This window comes from Brachyistius frenatus, unplaced genomic scaffold (genome assembly GCF_029030835.1).
Source record: "Brachyistius frenatus isolate BFR_SWC_R1_liver_20210118 unplaced genomic scaffold, ASM2903083v1 Contig_14, whole genome shotgun sequence".
Classification (NCBI taxonomy): domain Eukaryota; kingdom Metazoa; phylum Chordata; class Actinopteri; family Embiotocidae; genus Brachyistius; species Brachyistius frenatus.
In genome coordinates this window covers 380849-402119 of record NW_027210613.1, presented here as the reverse complement: position 1 = coordinate 402119, position 21271 = coordinate 380849, and positions in this window count along the sequence as shown.

Genomic DNA, 21271 nt, shown 5'->3' with positions numbered 1-21271 from the left:
CAGGCTGCAATGAAAGCTCCATTATCCTGCTCCGTCCTGTTGGCCTGTGATCTATTAGCATTATCTAAAAGCTCCAACAGGATCAGCGACAAGACTGAAAAAAAAAAAAAAAAAATCAAAGGCACATAAACTGGGTGGAGTTTGATTGGCCCAGTTCCTGGGTCACTGGTTATATGGGAGAATCTCACATAATATTCTGTGGCTCTTTGTGTCATTGCATAAATCCAGGCTGTTGGTATTGAGTGCAGTGGCGGAGGTGTTTTCAGTATGTATGACTGGAGCTCTGGAGCTGCCTTGACACAACTCGGTTTGAGTGGCTGAGGTGTTTTGTAGGTGAAGTTGAGGGTAAAACAGCCACTTTGGTTGAGGAAGTTCTTAATAGTGTGCAATTTGGTGTCAACAGGACGACAGCAGAACAGGCAAGAATAGAATATTTTTTAAAGGAAGACGATTTTCTTCAGAGACATTTTGAAGTATTTTGTCTTTAAGGTTGAGGGTCACAATGTTTTCAGTTTCTCAATTTCAACAAATCACACAAAAAGAACAAAACGATTACGTGATCTGCAGCGGAAGTGTTGTCAAAACCTTCAATTAGTTAAAACAATGAGCTGTCCTTGAAAAAAGTACTCAAAATATTTGGTGTTGAATCAATGTATGTCCCACTGATAGTTTACATTGTATACAAATAAAAAAATAGGTTCAGCCATGAACATAATTAGCATCATTTAAATGGACAAGCTAAAAATATTAGAATGAGAAAAAACAAATGTGTAGCCAAAGCCTGATGTTATTTCTTTATTTATCTCTTTCCTGTGTGTGCTGTTTGACACATTTCTTCATGACCATGAATCTAGCCTTACAGAAAAAACTCACAAAAAGTTTCCCATGTTTTCCACATGGGACACATGCGATCACATGTATGACACATGTTTACCACATTTTGCCATATATGTTAATGTGGGTAAAATGTGAAATGTTTTTACATGGAAATTTACATAGGCTTAAACCTTGAAAATGTTCTAAAACCACATTTCCTATGGACAAAATGCATGTTTCACATGTGATCACGTGAGTTTTTTGCACATGTGAAATTCACATGGTTCTTCTGTAAGAGTGGGAACTGTATTATTATTATTTTTTTTTTTAAGCTAATTTTACATACGCCCGGGGGCCTGTCTATATGGACACCAATTGTGTGTGAATCCGCAACTGAAAATAGTCCCTCAACAAACTTTCTATTTCCTCCTGTTGAAGTAATATTTGTGAAAATCGACAGGGCCCGGCTGGTTTGGGGGATTAATAAGCATCAAAAATAAATGAAACAATGTATTTGTTCCTTGTTTTTAAGGTTTACCTCTTCGGGAATCGGGCGGCCTTGGAGCTGAGTGCCACTGACGAGGCAGGAGTGCCTGAAGCGTTGAGAGAACGATTGTTGGTTTTGGTCTCTTCATGCATTTATTGACAAGAAAAATATTAAATAACATGAAGCTTGTTTTGTTAATTAGGAGTGAGCCAAGAAGAATAATGAAGAATGTTAAGAGATTTTTAGTCCTGAAAAAAAGCAGACGAGAGAGAAAATTAGACCTAGAAACTAGTTATTTGATTGATTTGAATGAAGAATATTCATCTATATACTGTAGCTGCACCGTTTCTTGCAACGAGCATAAAATCCTACATTTGTACAGAGCAAAACAAGCATACCATGTCTTGTAGTTGTCACCTTCATCATATTTTCTGTATAATGAGCTGTATAATCTCTGCAGAACTGCATCAAATAAAATTACATGACCTAATCACATTAACTTTTCAAAGTAATTCCCCTAAAAGCCATGTAAACTCGCAGTCCTATTTGTTTTCTCTGCACACAGTTGAGGAATATGAGTAAATGTAAATTCCTGCAACACAATAAGGTGATTGTACTTGAGACTTAGTACCATGAAATACTGGGCGCATTCATTACAAATAACCAGGGACTGGGCACCAAAGTGTAAAGGAGGAAATCAATGCATTTTCCCAGCTTATTTCATGCAAATGAACACTGAAGGAAACTGATATGGTTAAGGCAAGGTTACAGAAAGACGGAGAGAAAGGCCAGTGTCCCCGAGAAATCAATAGAATAAACTTGAGAAATGATTTAGATAGAGCAGATATGAACATTGAAATAAACAAATACCCTTAAAGGAAATCAATCATATAATTTAAAGAGTAAATGGCTTGAACCGGGGTGATGTCCCTCATGGCTTAGACAAATGGAAGATTTTTAATTTCATCATTGATATTATGCCAGACTTGGAGATTTTGCAGATGGTTGCAACCAGGGGGGAGAAAAATCAATTGGGTCTAGTTCTGTGGTCTTAAGAGATGTTAGATATTTACAGCATGGAGGTATGGAGCCTTGTATAAATTTACATTTTAAGAGATAAAAGACCTCTGTATTTTATCTTGTTATTGATAATAGAAACTGTCGACTTTTATCCTGTCCCATCTCAGGGAAGCCGAGCTGTCGGCTGAACGTGTTTGTGTATGTGACTGAGACAGGGGTTCAGAGTGTATTTGTGTCCATGAGAGGGAGAGAATGCGAGAGACAGAGGCAGTGGTCGGAGGCAATTTCAAGCCCTTATTTTCTTTATACACAAAAGGCAGGCTTTGTGTGCAGTTGTGTTTTTTTTTTTTCTTTTCTTTCTTCCCTCGCCATCCCGCTTCCACGTCAAGGCAATCGAGGTGGCATAATTGCATCAGAGGTCCAGAAATATAGGGTTGCAATTTAGAAGGAGGATGAGAAGAAGAGGACGAAGAGGAGAATGAGAAGAGAGGGTGTATAGGGAGGGCAGGAAAGGCATCTCAGACAGGTTCATTTACGGCTGGAACAGGGACAGAGAGGTTAAGACATTGTGACAAGAGACAAAGTAAATGTATATGTAAATGCAAGAGGTTGTTATCACTCCTAAAACACTATGCAGCTTTTTCACGCTTTGGAGACCTAAATTATATTTAGGCCACATAAAATCCAATAGTCCAACTGTGACCCACAGCTATGTAAATGGTTCAGGTAATTCTTTAAAACACTGCACTGGTGGCCAAACGGTGGGAGCAAATAACAACAAAGTGTTTACATCATTTGAATGATTTAGGACTACTTGCAGCGATCACTTTAATAGACTCCAGTGTGCTGGCACAGACTTCCAGGTTACAGCTTTGCCTGCTCCTTCTCGCTGCATTTCTGCACAGACTTAACAAGAAGCACTCGGGAAAAAAGACAAAACCGAATGTGCCGTTGGAATTCTTTCACCTCGACGTTCAGCCGTGTCGAATGTAAACGTCTGTGGTTGGACTCAGTCTGTAATGAGCTGTGAGGCAGATTACAAGGGACAAGTCAGGCATTTTTTCAAGATATATTAAATGTGTACAAAAGCATATTACAGGTCTTAAATTTTCAGCCACATGTGCAGTTGCTGGTGAAAAAGTTGAGGTTAAAACTGGGTTTTTATTTTCGAAATAAGCTGTGTTTTTCAATTAATGTAAAAAAGCGACTAGTTGCTGCTACTATTTTACCTGTGTTGGACTACGGTGATCTTCTATATATGCATGCCTCTGCTAACTGTCTTCGTATGGTGGACACAGCTTACCATGCTTCACTGCGGTTCATTACCAATTGTAAAGCTCGGACTCACCACTGTGGGTTATACTCTCGGGTAGGATGGCCTGCTTTGGCCACCCGTAGGCTCTGTCACTGGTGCACCTTCATTTATAAGGCAATCCTTGGTCTGCTCCCAAACTACCTGTGTGTCTTCATCATGCAGAAAAGTGCAGGACAATACTCCTTGCCTTCTCAGGACTTCTTTATGCTCGCTGTCCCAAATGCCAGAACGGAAATGGGAAAAAGGGCTTTTGTGTACTCTGCACCCTCATCATGGAATATGTTGCAGAATGATTTAAAACTCAAAGAACTGATACCACTTAAAATCTAAAATGAAAGAAATAGAGGCAGGTTCCCAAAAATGTCAATGTTTTTAAATTAACCAGGTTACATAACTGACTCAACTTTTAGTTTCTTTTAATTTGTCTCATTCTGTGTTCTTCTGTCTGTAACGATGCGTTTCTTATGTTGCTGCCTGTCTTGACCAGGTCTCCCTTGAAAAAGAGATATTTAATCTCAATGGGACTCTCCTGGTTAAATAAAGGTTACATAAATTGTACTTTACATTGTTACATTGTGTGCATTTTTTTACGAACCTACATATTAAACTTGCAATAATCAATATTTTTATAACGATGAATACATTTACTCAAAGGCATAGTTCAAGAAGGATAATTCTATGATGCTTTTGTGTCTTTTAGCTAATTGTTTTTTTGGCCACAGCAGGAAGCTATCTTCAATAATAAGTATTTAGCTGAAGAAGAAGATATCGTCAGAGGAGTTTTTCCAGACCAAAACTGAGCTGAAAGGAGTGCTGGACTTCTTTTTGGCAGATGGACAACAGTAAATGTTTATCTACTAATAATCGAATAACACGAACACATTGGCAGTTGGTTGCCAACACGTGTTTTTTCTGCCCCCAAGTGGCCAAAAAGTCAGTTGTTGCAGATTTGATAATTGGATTCTAGTTTTAAAGGCTTTATGTACTGTTTGATCTTCATCTTCCCACTTTGGGCTCATATCATTTCTGTTAATCACAAAACAGAACGTTTTGCTTCTGCTGTTTTTATTTTATTCGTGCTACCTTGGATGAGACCCATCATAAGAAGTATATAAGCGTTATTTGAGCTAACCGCAATCATTTTGTAAAGTTTAGATAGTTTCCAGGATGCTAACACATGGATGAAACAAACACAGGTGACATATTTCCATTGCTATTTTTACATCCTTTTCCACCATTTGAGGTTTAATTGGTGATGCCATGTCTTTGCAGCCACTTCTTCTACTATGATTTAAAGTTACACGAGTGGAGAATTAGCACCAACATAGTACATTGTTTATTTAGATTATGGGTAACTGCCATTGTCTGTAATTTATCTGTATATATCTGGGGAAGGCTTTGCATATTTAATTTGTTATTTATGTCTTATATGCCCTGCAACTTTAATTTACAAAGCCTGAAGGGCAAAAAAATAAAACATACATCATTTATGTAATCTGTTGTTCAATGCTAATGCATGTCTATCCTTCTTTATAAGGTGTATTATTAAACTATGATCAGGCTTAGACTATAATGATGGAATGAAATGAACAACAAAAAAAAAAAAATACAATTAGTCGCAATTCTTTGGATGACCATTAATTGTCAACTAATATTTCCTGATAATAACAGCCCTACCTTGGGTAAACTATTAAACTGTATAATGTTCGGTTACTCTCTGCTGCATGTTTTCAGGGATTAATGGAAGGGCTGTACAACAGGGAGATGTTGCAACAGTTGTCTTTGATAGGCGCTGTACAATCATCCGTAGATCAATCAGAAGCAGAGAGGTATGAGCAGCAGTACCTCAGAGGCAGACTCATTTGCTTTGCCACCAGCGTCCCCTTTTCTTTTCTTTTTTTTTTTCCACCCCGATTGCCTGCTGTTAAAAGAGGTGTATCCAGCCACCCCTTGTCCACTTTAATTTTTAATTACCATCTTCCGCTCACCTTTGTTATAGTCGTGACACGCTCGCGTTAAGCCGTGTATAGCAGGCGGGCAGGCTGCAGGAGAGAGAGAGCGAGAAGGGTGGGAGGAGGAGCGGGGCTTCGCTTGTTCTGACGAAAAGAGGGGTTGGATTCACTTCTCTAATTATGCAGGCAGACGTGCTCTGGGGTGAACTCTGGTACCAACATGCTGCCTCTGACATGGGATCAGGGCCCCAGGGCCTGCTGGAGGACGGGGAGGGTGGGAGCGTAGAGACAGAGACAGCTGAGGATGAAGAAGAAAATCTGCACAAGAAGGAACAAGGAGGGAAACCACTGAAATTTAGCACCTGTGGTTATTTTTCTTCTCAGACCTACAAAGACAGAGCAGTGAGACTGAGGGAGGGCTCACTGGCAAATATAGACCGCGTCTGTGATACCTTCATTTTATCCTTTTTAAGGCAGTTTGGTTTGTTACTCTGTTTTGTAGTCAGGCAGCTGCAAATTTAAAAAGGGATTTCCATGGACATTACACATTTTTTTCTATGGGAATATAGATGTTTATAAACACAGTCCCTCCAGGATTTTTTTTTTATTGATTTTTGTGATAAAAAATGTTTGATTTTGCAGTACATTATCTCAAAAATCTTAATTTTGTAAAGTGTGAAGTGAGTTTTTTAAGGTAAACATTTTTTTAAATTTCTTTTAACAACCACCGAACGAATAAAATGTAAACACCTCATCTGATAATAAACGTGCTGTAACATTACAGAAATATTTAACCTTTTTTTTCCTTTTTTTAATTTTAACTTAGAGAATCATGGGCTTAAAGTTAAAAAAAAAAAAAAAAAAGCATACAACAGGCGGTGACATTAGAATACAAAGGTGTTGTGAAAAAAGGGCTTTAAATGCTTTTTTAAATCATATTAATTCCACCCATAAGCCTACCGTATGCACAAAACAAATTCTCTTCCAACTTGAAGTGTGTATAAAAACTAATTTAACATATTTCTCATTAACATGATCAGACTACATTTACTACAAATTCTGTCACTTCCAGTTTTTCAGGTTAGCTAGCATGGAGTTTGTTTTGATGGCGAGAGGAGAAGGACCAGAGCTTTGCTAATTACGAATGCATGTTAGTTTTGTTAATAAAAACTTTGTTTGTGGGGAAATCGCTGGAATCTAGCAAAATTGCAAGATCCGGTAGTTCTTACTACCGTCAATATCACTTCACTTGTCCACTCACTCAACACGCTGACTAAGGGATATAAACGCACTTCATCTTTTATTGGAGGTTTTGTTTTTATTTGTATCAGATTGACTTGCTGGTTGCCAGTTATTCTCACCTGTTCAATCCCAAAAACCGGTCAAGCAAATATGCATTACAGTAATTGCCCCAAAATTCCCATTAATAATGAAAACATGCTCGGTGTAAATTTTCTCGACGTAAACTGGAGAAGTGATCTCTCTGAAGATGTCCCGTCACACATCAATAGGGAGGACTGCAAACAAGCATGTGAATTAACACATTTTACAAGGCATGTATAATTGATATGAATTGATTCTTCTCTGCAGTCCACAAAGGCTCTGTAGCTATGTGTGTGTTTGCATACCCACAGCGCAGCGAGGTAGGAAGAGAGCGTCGGGAGCCATCTGCCATTAGTGCCAGCCAGTTTGATAGATGCAGTACTGATGGGTCAGCATGTTGCAGAGCGGCCGCTAAAGCTTTGTTAATTGTCATAAGAAGTTCAGATTGATTGGGGCCGCCGCATTAGTACATACAGTGGAATTGATTAATGTTTTGTTCGGAAAGGAATGCGCGTAATGGATGGGTTGGTGTGGCACTTTATTTATTGAATTCATTAATGCAAGCCTCTGGACAAGAGTGATGCCAATGGCTTGGGGGCGAGAGGGAGAGAGAGAGAGAGAGAGAGAGAGAGAGAGAGAGAGAGAGAGAGAGAAGTCAGGTTATAAACAGTGGTATGAACTTGTGGTAATACAGTGTATACAGTATACAGTCAAAGTAAAGTAGGCTGTATTTGTGAATGCAAATAGAGAGAAATAAACAGCAGATATTCACACTGACCTCATCTGCTTGAACCTTTTTGTGCAGTTACCCATATATTGGCACCAGAGAGTAAAAACTGGCTTACAATGTGTCTATTAAAAACAAACAAAGAAGCAAAAAGCATATTATATATTGGTTTTCTGTCATTGAAGAATTACTACAAATGCCTACCAAGGGGCCCAATGAGTCCACTGGGCTTTTGCATGAAGGTTGTATGATATTTTTAGTCAACATAAGACAGCCTCTGAGGCTCTGAGGCTACAACGGACCGACATTAAAATCAAAATCTGTTTTGAGCAAAATTAAGTTACAGCAGAGGTTTCCTTTAATGGATTATCTGCTATATTTTGTAATGTGTATTATGAGACGATATCCATGCCTGAGTGGCAGTATGCTGTGGCTGTGGCTGACAACCTCTCTTCCTCTCTTCCTCTCCAGAATTAACACAATTCTACATTTAGAGCGCAGTTTTTAGCTAAATTAATCATTACATTATCAATGTTTACTAAATCCTGAATGTTGTTCTCATAAATATGCAGTTCAGTTTGTTTGTGCTCCCAGTTTGTTATTCAACATTTCAATAGGCAGTTATCATCTCACATCAGTCCTACGTATATGAGCTATTAGGGGCCTACTAAGCCTACTGCTAGGTTCAAGAGGCAGTTACCAAAGAGATAATATGACCATCGGACAGTGACAGGCCTACTGGACCTTTGCTGTCACAGTAACAATAATAAACGTGATTAGTTTAGTAAAGCGTGAGTCAAAGGCACCAGAACTACTTGGTTAGGCTTCGGAAAAATGTTACGCTACTTAAAAACATTGACTTTTGTTTCACATGGGACACAAACATCGGCCCTGTGTCGCGTCACCTGACTTCCTCCTTTGCTCCCGTCATAATTACTACGACCTCTAGGAGGTCCCACTGATTGCAACTGGCCAACTAGTAGCTAGAGTTTAGCCTGTAAGCCCCTAGTAGACCATATATTTGGGACGGATGTGTGATGATAGCAGGATGTTACGTCAGAAAGAGTTGTTTTGTTTCAATGAGAAAACAATACCTATCTGAAATAAAAGTAGAATAAGCAGGAAAAAGATTCTTATTTTGGCTTCTAATGTTTTTCTTAGTTGTAATGTTGATAATATAAAGCTTTTTTATAGACATTGTACATCTGATTGAAAGTGGAGCTGCCCTCTTCTCCACCTTGTTATAATATGAATGCCTGTGGTGGCACATGGGAGTAACCATCGTAACATTTCTTACAATCAACCACTTAATATACTAAACACCAGGGGCACGTAACGGGAGAGATGTTGTCTCCCTGATTGTTTTAAATCAAGCCTGTGGGGGAAGGTGTTGTGTGCTAAAGAAGTCACGTTGAACACAGCAGCTGAAAGAAGTTACAAGCACTCCCAACTTCTTTCTAATCGTGTTAAAGAGAGCAAGAAAACAAGAAACTTAGCCTTAAAATGGGAAAGTGGAGCCTCTTAACTGGGCCACAATTGTATTTACAGACCTTGTATTGTACTGCTGGACGAAAGTGGAGCCAGAAAAAAAAAAGGGACTAACAGAGATAGCGGGAGGAGGAGGATGAACGAGGATACACACACACACACACACACACACACACACACACACACACACACACACACACACACACACACACACACACACACACACACACACACACACACACACACACACACACACACACACACACGCAAATACTCCAAAACAATACACAAAACAACTTATGCCATGAACAAGATTACATCCTAAACCATAAAGGGATGTTGTAACAGTGTAAACATAAGCTTGTCAACATGGCTGTTGGCAGGATAATAGCTGGAGGGGAAATGCTGCTTTAACCTCGACAAAAGTGAGACTATAGGCTTTGAAATCTCTGATTGTATTTCTGATGCTTTGTTTTTGTAATACAAATAGATGGAGATTTGTATATACTGCAGCATTATTTACAGAGATCACCTTGCATGCAATTCAATCTAGATATACCAGCTCAGCACATGACATTTACGTTTATGTTTCATTGGAAAATATGTCAGTATTTTTAATGCACCTGGGCAGAGGGCCAATGCAGGCACTCGTAAAACGCCCAGCTTGTCTGTGCCACACAAATAAGCATGTAGAGCACTGTGCGATCACAGGAGGGATAGAAGAGAGCTGGAAAAGGCAGCAGACAGTAGTTCAGTGACAAAGTGTAACACAATTAAAACAATAAAGCCTCACAAATGAACATGTCACTGTGGAACCTTATCAATTATGGCATCAAAGCGGAGGGCCCCCTCTGAGGTGCTTCCACCTATTCTTCCTGTCGTGCAACACCCTAATAACTCCCCCTCTCCCATCCACCAGGAACCTATTTGTATGCATCTGAGTTTTCTCCTCCCACAGCGGCATGGTCAGACGCTCTATTAATCTTTCTATATGAACAGTTACTGGCGCTGATGAAATTGGGCCCAATGAGGCGAGCCTCCAGTGGCCGGGATAGGCCCCATTCATCTTGATTTGATTCGCATGCTGACACCGGAGCACTCCGATGACAGAGGTTAAGTCAGTGAGTGGCCGTTGCCTTCTTGTTTGCTCTTTCAACTCCCCACCTTTAACCATCCGCCGCCCGCAGAAATGAGAGGTGGGAGAAGTAGGGGGTGTCTCATGTCGATTTTATGGGCGCACAAACTAGAACATCCGATAACTCCCCCACGGCTGATTTCACCCCCTGTCACCAGCCGCCACATCTCAAACAAATATATACAGCAGCGGCACTTCTCCTTGATAGTGTGTGACTCCAACAGATCAGAGATAGATGGGGGAATAGAATCAGCTGCCTGACAAGCGGCACCTTCTCTCATCCAGCAATTTCACAGTGTCATTTTGGGATTATTTCATTACTTGCCATGATCCATGACTGAAACTCATTTTGGCCCTGAGTGCTCAGAGAAAATGTGTGACATGCAGTTGAGAAGAAGTGAGAGATGGTAGCGCTGAGCAGAAGAAAAAAAAACTTGGAGTACTTACTATTGAGACATTTGAATAATTAAACCTCAACTCCTTAAAGTATTCATAGGAAAACTTTGGGTTGTCACTGGATACTGTGTGCATGCAGACTGTGTTTTTCTTGGACAGAAATGGTTTTGTCATGTGGCGCGTATGTTTATTTGTCATTTGCAACACAAGTTTAGGTAATTAGTATTGTTGCTGTGGCCAGCCAGTGATACCAAATTGTCTGTTTTCATGCTCCAGCAGCCACGAGACAGCTCATCGAGCCAGGGCTATGATGTCAGTAAAGAAACACATCCAAGGGCCTGTGGTGGCTTGTAGCACTTCGCCCTCCAGCACCTCTCGCTTTTTGCAAGGTGCCTCTCAGGTTACAGGATTCCAGGCAGAGGATCCCGGGCAGGAAGTATCGCCACATTAGCTCCATTAGATTAATTAAGAATGTTTAATTTCTAAAATGGAGCATGAGACGGAGACGTGACTCACAGCTTGCCATTTCCGTCCTACCTTGAAATAAAAAAAAAAGAAGGAGAAAAAAAATGAAACCTGCTTAATGGTTCAGCATGCGCACAGGCAACACGATACCTCGCTCATTTTCAGTGCATGCGATGCATTGGCACTTTATGAAAAGTAGCTGCTCTTGTTGAGCAGCATGAATGATGAGGTGGCTTTTTGAAATAGGAACCTCCACTGAGAGAGAACACACACACACACACACACACACACACACACACACACACACACACACACACACACACACACACACACACACACACACACACACACACACACACACACACAAAACAGACATAATCTGTACAATCATGAGAGTTGACACACAATGTACCTATATCGCTATTCATCCTTTATTCAGCCGTAATCACCCTGTGGTGTTGTTGAAGGTGTGTTCAGCTGCATGTTAAGAGGCTTTGTTTATGCTGCTAAATTCATCCTTGACAAAAACCCATAATGTTAATTGTTCCTCGTCTGTCATACTGCTTTTCATGTTTTCAATGGGACTAATTCACACCAGCGATGGATTATCACCACTGACTCCACTGTTACCTTGCCAGCACACACACACACACACACACACACACACACACACACACACACACACACACACACACACACACACACACACACACACACACACACACACACACACACACACACACACACACACACATTTGTGACAATATGTGTATACATCCACCACTTGTATTGTTACCTCCCAGTCGGGGTGCACTGTAAACCGCTTAGACATGGAGGGCTTTACAGCCTTTATAGCCTCACTCCTCCGAAGTCAGCACAGGGAGAACTGGGGGAGCCTCATTTCAAAGCACACACACAGCTAAAACAGCTAACGGTGATGGTTAGCAACTTTTTGTCCATTTTGTTGCCTGTATTTCTAAAAATACTTGGCTCTTCGTGGATAATGACCTACGTCCATATAGTTATCCCTAAGTGAGAGCACGATCTACTCTGGAAACAGTCCTATGAACTTTACATGTAAGATCATCAATCAGAGGAAACTGTGGTTGAGAGCCAGATGGAGACAACCCCCCATTCGTATGATTCACTTAAGTAGCTTCAGTGTATCTGAAGTGGGAAGCTATAGGAAGTGGTTTACATGATGAAAATGACCAGCACTACTGTTCTCTTTTCTTTTTCTTCTTCTTTTATCTAACTGACAGCCAACTTATTGCTTTTGAACTGTATGGGGTAGTTAAATGGCTTCAGATTTGTAATCAAGAATGGCCCAATGACGACGTGGTCTCGTACTGATTCAGAAGCTAATTTAGGGGGATTTAAGTGAACCTACAACATGCACGCTTACTTAAGTGGTAAAATAGACTGACGTTGTCTTATAAAACAACCAACATAGCCCTTAAACACTTGATGTAAGTATGTTGTAATCTACCTGTATCTCTGTGTTAGAGTTTTATCTAAGTTTAAGGAAGTTGTGATAATGGAGTTCTCACTATCACTATCTCATGTTGTTAGAGATGATTAAGGGATTTATCAAGCAGTATGTTTAGAAAGAAAGTAAAATACAAAGCATTATAGTTACATTGTTTTACTATTACTGCTGCGAGGATTTCATTTGGTAACATTTTTCTGTTTTTTTAAATGGTGAAAGAAGAACCATATTTCTCTAGTAATGCTCTAACTGATAAAGCACGGTTTGGAGCGTTCATGTTTGATATATAAAAGTTATGTTTTATTGCCTATTCACGTAGGTTACTGCAAGCTGAACAATTTTTGTCTGATATTTGTGTTTTATTAATATATAGCAAATATACTTTGTTAGAACTAAATAATTTCAAAATAAAATGTTAGAATTTATACTTTGAAAAGAAGAGTAACAAATGACTTAAGATATTAATTATTGGCACTCAGTTAGTGCTTACATTGATGTTATGATCTACGGTTGTAGTATGGTGTCATACAACACAACTGAAACATGAGATGAAATAAAAAGTAGAACAGAGACTGACTGTTTATAAATGCAGATCAGGTCTCTTATTTGAGTGAGACGAGCCAGTGAGGAAGGTCAAGTCCATTCAAGTCCATGACAAAGCAAAACTCAACGTGGATTTCTTTCAAGTAAGATCTTTTCCCAACCCTAAACGTAAACGTTTTTGGTGCCGAAACATAAAGCACATTGTGGGTCTATATGAGACACCAAAGCACACAAACGGCTTTGATAACACTTGGAATGAGCAAATTGCAGTTTATTATTGTTCCCCTTAAGACTTAGCTCTTTCTGAAACTAGAGTGGCATGTACTCACTGTACGAAGCGAGTTGCATCCAGTTATCTACCTAACAACCAATATTTAACAGGCAATTCTTTGGATTTGAGGAAACTTGAGTGCACTGAGGTTAACCCATGTCTGACTTTGGTGCATGTCCGCTGACAATGCTCATAACCCAAGCCAATGCCTATTGATCCTCTTCAAACTATAACAAACAGAAATTGTGGGCTGCATGTCTTTTATTACTCATCTTTACGCAATTTAATTGCTGTTTAATTACTTCAACTACCTAACCTTTCATGTGGCACACAAGGGGATGTTTATTATATCCAAATGTCACATAAATCAGATTGCAATGGAGAAATAACATCTACATTTTATTGTATATTCTCGTTTTACAACACTTTATAAGATGTTTTTGGTGGGGATGCTAGCAGAGACACATTGTGTCTGTAAGGCAATTATTTGTCTGTGTGTGTGTTGTGATGTGACATCAGGGACTGGACAGGCTTTGGTAAGAAAGTGTGTGTTGGGGGAAACCTGGCCCTTTGAGATTTGGCTGTTCCGACTGCACTGGGCCAGATGGGGATAATGGAATGTCATTCTGTCAGCTCCCTGGCTGATTAGGGAGTGTTTGTTATTTATTGATTGTCTTTCATGGTGAATTATCTATGCACAGGTCAGTGCCAGCATTTTATTCCTGGAGCTCTGATGGCCGGCTATTCCCATCCTCACACAAAATCAATGAGTACAAATAAAATGGAATTTTAAAAATGGGGGGAAATTAGCAAACATCTCAGCATGGCCGCTGTCATGCATATGTTAGCGGTGATCTCGAGCAGCCTGACATGAGCCTCGTGTTTCCATGAAAGTGCACTCTCACCGAGTATTCAATTTTAACAGCAGTCATGTCTCATTCTCTTCCCGTCCTGTCCACACCTTTTCACCCCTAATTACTATGCAAGCACCTTCTATCTGCGTATCACATCATCATAATCATCGTTTGTATAGAAATGTCAGGATCCTGACTGACGATATTGGTAAATATTATTCCCTCGTGGATTTACATAATGACAATTTTCTTCTTCTTTTTTCTTTTTACTGAGGCATATGATTTGGCAATGTTGTTATTTTCCCTATAATAAGTTATATGAAACACAGTGAGGCTGTACTTAGGCACAATGATACCTAGAGCAACATGCCAATTTTCTGCATGCTCATAATGTTTCTATCTTTAAAAGAAAAATGATCAGTTAATTCAGCAACTATCCTAAAATGCCATTTATTTCGTTTGAACTCTTGTGCAGGTACATGGGAGAAATTTAGGTGGCAATATTGTAGAGCAAGGAGGAGGTTTGGGCAGATGGGTGAGTCAACAAAACTCAGGACTTAAAAATCTTTTACCTTCCCTAAACTCTCATGTGATTGTACCTAAACCTCATCTAATGCCATAGCATTTCAGATCTTAAAGGTAGGCTATTCTAAAGACAGTAATTCAGAACTGATTTGAGATGCAGTGAGACGTGATGTTACCCTGATGAAAATCTGATGCGTGTTGCAGGAATTGCTCTTGGTATTGGCAGTTGTCCAAAACTGAGGTGAGAAAGTAAAACTTTGAACCTAAAATTGTCCATCAATGTCAGATCATTACAACAAAAGGGAGCACGTCTGTACCAGGCAGCCACCGACCGATAAAGCCTTGAGTCTGGCATGTTGGCCGTCGCCAGCGTGATTGTTTTGGAGCCAGAGGTGATCATATTTTGGACGAAGAGCGAGGGATGGATTTGAATGAGAACCTGAGGAAACTACGGCCGCCCACTTATACCAGCAACTTGACTGCACCCCAGGCCTGTCAATCAAACCAGACACACCCCTAAACCTACCTCTATTTGAGGCCCAATATAACATTTTTATGGAATTATTTTCCATCCATTTTTACATACTGTCTGTGGGCTGTACGCAATATCATAGTAATCCCACAACAGTGCTCGGGATATTTCACTGAAAACCACTAATGCCAACCTCTGTAAAAAAATGTCATCTGAAAGTCATTGGGTTATTCCAGTCTGGACCAAAGCTACGGACTGACAGATTGACACCACCATCCATAGAGATTCTGGTCAATTCTATATTACACAACCTACACTGTACTCAGGGAGATTACAGACATCTAAATGAAACTTAAAGTTGGTATATTTTCTGAAATTTGGGCAATTTCATGTGAATTGATATAGCATCAAATTACTTTAAATTACTCCTCATCTTGGTGCGGATTCCCCTAAACGCCTTTCACTTCCCCTCAGAGGTCCTATTTTAAATACCAATGACTTAGAGAGTGACCTCATGTTGTTGCACTGCATCCACACTCCTCCTTCCTGGTCTTCATTTATTTAGTTCATTTCTCATTGACAGAGTACAGCTACTATTTATGGTGCTCGAGAGTCAACAGCTGTCACGCCTGCCTTTCCTTACACACACCCATTCTCTTCCTCTTTCTGCCTTTCTGTGTTGTCTGTGATGTTTGTGTGCTTGAGATGGATGCAGCCCTCTTTATTAGATAGCATCAGTCTTTTGTCAGACAACCAGAATTGCACAGTGGTGGCTGTCTGCGCTGCTGCACTGGATTTCGCTTCAGCCCTCTGAGGCCGATCGCTCAGAGGCTTTTTGTTTAACCTGGCGGTCCATGTGATGGGGCCCACTTGGCCTCGTCATCCCAAGCATAAAAGGCGTCGGTGTCGGGCCTTCTTCTCAGACCAAACGGCTGTCCGATGCGCATTGACTTTCTGTCAGCGCCTGCCCGCTTATTGTTTGTGAGTTTGATTAAAAAAGAAAAAAAAAAAAAAAGAGGAAGGAAGACGAAAAATGCAATTACTCAAGTTGGAGGAAACCGAATGCAGACCTCATAGAGATAATCACAGACTAATGTGACATTCCTCCATCACCACAGCAACCAGAGAAAAGCCTCTGAGCAGCAGAAAAGTAGTATGGGAGAGAGAAAAAAAGAAAAGAAAAACACTGCTGTGTTGCACAGGCACAGATTCTTCTGTAAAGTGTTTTTGGATGGCCTTTGTTGATGCAGAAGTGTAATGGCTTGTTGTGCACAAATGGATTTTTATGAAGCATCACAGCTGCATCTGTTTCCCTTTGCATCCATTAAAGTAGCTGAAGCTACAGTATTGTGCGCTACATCTGGAAGCTAAGATTCATTTCTGTGGCAGGATGGTCGCGGAGATATTGGAGACTAAGCACAATCAGAATCATAGCGTTTTTATTGTTGGAAGGATGAAGACAAACACCAAAAAAAGGGCAAGAAAAAAAAGAACATGTGTTACTTACACAGATACACACTCACTCACACTCCTGCGGGTGGTATATCTGTACGCGGTGCGTCTCTTAATTTCTGCCGAGTAAACAGCTTCCAGATGTAAAAGTTTCCTGCTGGCCCCGCCCAGTCCAGATGCCCAGATCTGCCTCAAATTGGGCACATTTGAACAATCATTTAGTTCCCATCTTCCTGAAGGGGAACTTGTATTAATAAAGCCTTTTCATCTCGGTATCTTTGATTAGGATGGGCGGCTCTGGGAGGGAGGTGGGAGGATAAAGGCTTTGTCATGTGAAAGCAGATTGGGGGATTACTGTATTAATAGGAATGAGTGTTGTTGTTTCTTTGTTTATTTCTTGTGTTTTTTTGGGTGGGGGGCGGGGGGGGGCAGGGAGGTGTTGTTGTTTTTTTTATGTGTGTTACAGTAGAGTGGAAGGAAGCTGGTGATAGGAAAGAAAAAGGACATCCTCTGTTGTAAGTGGTTCCAGGTTATCCGTGCCCCATACTTACTCGGGCATGTTGCCCTCAGCCACAAACTCCAGAAACTCCTACGATGCTTTAAATCAGTTGTACACCGCCGCCTCTTATCTGAAGTTTGGAGGTTTCTAATTATATTTTTTGCTGGTTTTGTAAATACGGCCAGAGGATGAAATAGAGATGTCACAGTGTGTGTGTGTGTGTGTGTGTGTGTGTGTGTGTGTGTGTGTGTGTGTGTGTGTGTGTGTGTGTGATTCCATACTCCTGCTCATAGCCCATTACATACTCATTAAATCCAGTTCGGTAGTAGGCTAAAACAACACTGCATTCCTTCTCATGTGTTCACAAAAGATCAGGTCATCACTTAGGTGAAAATGTGTTTTTTTTCTTTGATATTTGTCTCATAAATTCATCACAAACAACAACAACAAAAATTGTCCAGATATTATATTTCCAGAGAAGATGAATTCCGTTTTAGTTTTGTTTTGTTTGGTCTTGAGATATCAGCGTTTGAATTTGTTTGTACTTTGGACAATGCTAGCTGGAACTACTTTCCAGAAATAGTTATCGTAAAAGTGGTTTATTGTGTGATCTCTGGATTATTCAATGGTGTAAAAAAAAACATTGGGAATATGATTTCCCTCCATTAACAAGGGTCATTTGAACAAACAACAGTAGCAGAAGAAGTACTCAGATCCTTAATTTAATATGAAGTTCAAATACCCATGTAGATATTAAAATATAGGATTATTTATAAAAGTGATGAGAGGTGGATATCAGTAAAGGAGATCTGTGTTGGTGTGCTGGAAAAAAATGATGAAGGTACAACACAAACTACATGAAGAGTCTCTTCCAGAGGACCAGGTGGCAGCTTTCATAGTGACTGGACAGACTGGACCCAGGTGCTCCCAATCAGCCTCAATGATCAGAGGAAACAAGGTGCAGCCAGGGCTGTCACTGTGTCAACATGGCAGAGACTTCTCCATTCAGTGCTGTTGGGCAGTTAAATCTATAGTAAATGATATTTTTTTAATTTTTTAAGGCCGATCAAATGTTCCAGAACTTTAAAGTAACTGTAGAGGTGATATAAAACACCCTAAATTTGTACTTCAGCACAGTACCTAAGCAAAAGTATAATATATGTTGCACACTAGAACATACATTCATCACATGTAAATTCCTCTGTATCCCAATTTGCTTCACTGCTGTGACCCATAAGCCGACAGGTAAACAAAGACAGAAAATAAGAGGATGGAGTTTTTATCTGCTTGATGTTGGATGACAGTGAGTCACGCCTCTGTCTGACTGCAGGTCAGCCACAGGGATGACCTCGTGGTCACACGATTCCCATTTCGCCATCTCCGTCTTCCTAGTCAGCTGCGACCGGCCGTCTCCTTCCATTTGGGCCCCCTGTGAAACGCTGACATGCTCAAAGACATATAGGATTCCATTATTTTCACTCATATGAGAGTGCCACACTTGATTCAAGCCGAGCTGTCATGGGCAAACCACCAGCCACTCCCCCTATGACACACACACACACCACACACACACACACACACACACACACACACACACACACACACACACACACACACACACACACACACACACACACACACACACACACACACACACACACACACACACACACACGCACACTCTCTGTTTATCTGCTCCAGATAACTGTAAGCACCACATTTGATCCCCCCACATCACCAATCAGTACCTCTCGTGATGAGTTTTTGGTTTGTTTTTGCTTGTTTTTGGCCAGAACCTGTACTTGTAATCGATCAGATAGCAGCTTCTTAACATGATATGAAGCGAAAGATATGCAGGATGCATTGAAGATTTCTTTGTTTGTTCATTTTGCATTTGAAATCCTATACAGTGTTGTTGTAAATCTCCTTAATCTAGATTGTATTTAGACTCATGTAGCAGGTGATGCAGCAAAAGATGCAAATCTTTCTTAATGCTCTCATATTTGACGTGCAATTATATATATATATATATATAATTTTTATATTCACACACACACACACACACACACACACACACACACACACACACACACACACACACACACACACACACACACACACACACACACACTTCCCCCATCAAGCTACTCACCTTGAAACCCTGTGATTCGCGCCAATGAAAACGAACTAATTCTGATGCGTGTGTATGATGCCTCTCCATTTAGCCAATGAAATGTTTTATGCAATTGCTGACTTACCTCGCGGTCTCCATAAAGTAGCCGAGAGCAAGCCAGCTCATAATGCTGCCACTGTAAATCAGACAGATTTAATTTCAATTTCATTTCAAAGGGTTAGCCATCAATAATTAAAAGGATGTGTTTATGACTTACAAAGATCATAATTAATCCGCTCCGGGGAGAGAGGTTTTTACACAGATTATATCCATCATGTTCTGTTGTGCTCCTTACAGGCCGTGCCACAGTGGACGGGGGAACATTGATTAAGATGTGCTTAGTGGATTATAAGCTGCTGTTCCTCGGGCGGGTCATAAAGAATAAAAGCAATCTTTTACCTTTCTGCGAAGGCCCACACATTTATAATAGGCTATGATTCATAAGCGGGTTCATAAGCAGCCTGATTCATATGCAGGTTGCTGAACATGGATGTGGGAGATTAATTTATAACTTGGACTCCAATTTAGCTGTATAAGATTAATTGAATAGGGATAAAACAAATGGTTAGTGTTTGTTTTGAAATTGTAGACGGTATTTTCACAGTCAAATTCTTTCAATTCCTCCAAACATGATTTCCATATTTTCTTGCTGCCTGAACATGTTAACATGTTTTTCCTCAGAAGAATGTCTCTTTAGTAATTGAAACTTTAATTAAGTAAATATGCTCTATTGTTCTTGAGCTAAACAACAGCCAAACTCGGCAATCTTTAGAAATACATTGAACTTGTTTCGTGGTGAGTTGACAAGGGAAAAGCACATCAGCAGTTACCAGTCAAACAGAAAATGGAGAGTGTCAAGCAGTACACCAAATCAAGACAGATCCTGCAGCGAAATGTGTTTAGGCATTGTACCGATTTCACTTTTCCCGTCTCGCTTCTTTTCCTGCTCCCTGGGCCAGGCGGGGAGGAATTAGCTATTATGATGGCTCTGGGCCCCCGTGCCTCGACTGATGGGCAGAGAAGTCTGGCCCCGTTTTCGTCACCTGTCTTGGATTCTGGGATTTAACATGGCTGGGTGTCTGGCAGCAGACAAGGCGAGGCGGTGGGAGGGTGGTGGAGGGACATGGGTGGGAGGCAAAAACAAACAAACACAAAGAGAAATACAACATGCTTGTGAACAAAAGAATTAGATGTATGGGCATGGAGAGATTGCTTTTCTGTGCTGGGGTCAGTTCATTTGACAAGCAGCGTTTTGCCTGGTATGTATTATATAGACGTATGTACAGGCTGCCCCTATAGACAGTGCAACTTCAGTATGCAGGGAATAGTGAGGCAGAATGGGAAAAAGGAGGACGAGGTGTTGGATTGATTTTTGTTCCACTCCCTGGTATGAAAAGGTCACTTTGATCAATGCTGCATAATTGTGGCTGTATTAGGATCATATCGGGTCATTTTACTGTTTAATGATGAAATATTAAATATTGGGTAGGTAATATTGCAGTCATTAGCGGGCTCTTTCATTTATAGCCCTTTAATTAATTTGAACCTGACCCCTAGTCCAATACTTTTGAGTGTGCAGACTTAAAAGCACCCTCTACTGAAACCACAAGCTCTTAGCCAATTGGATCCACTTACCTATACACATACCTCACTTTGTTAATGGACATGGGAGAATAGTATTAGCACTTTAGTAAATAATATGACTCTGCTAATAGGATCCTTGGAAGCCACAAAGGAAACTGTGCTAATTATGCTGCTAATTTTTTCTTTCAATTTGGTATATGAAATAAAACATGTTAAGGCAAAAGGACCTCTGAAATTGTCATGCTCCAAATGAAGTCAGATTTTTTTTTCCCCTTACATGTTAAG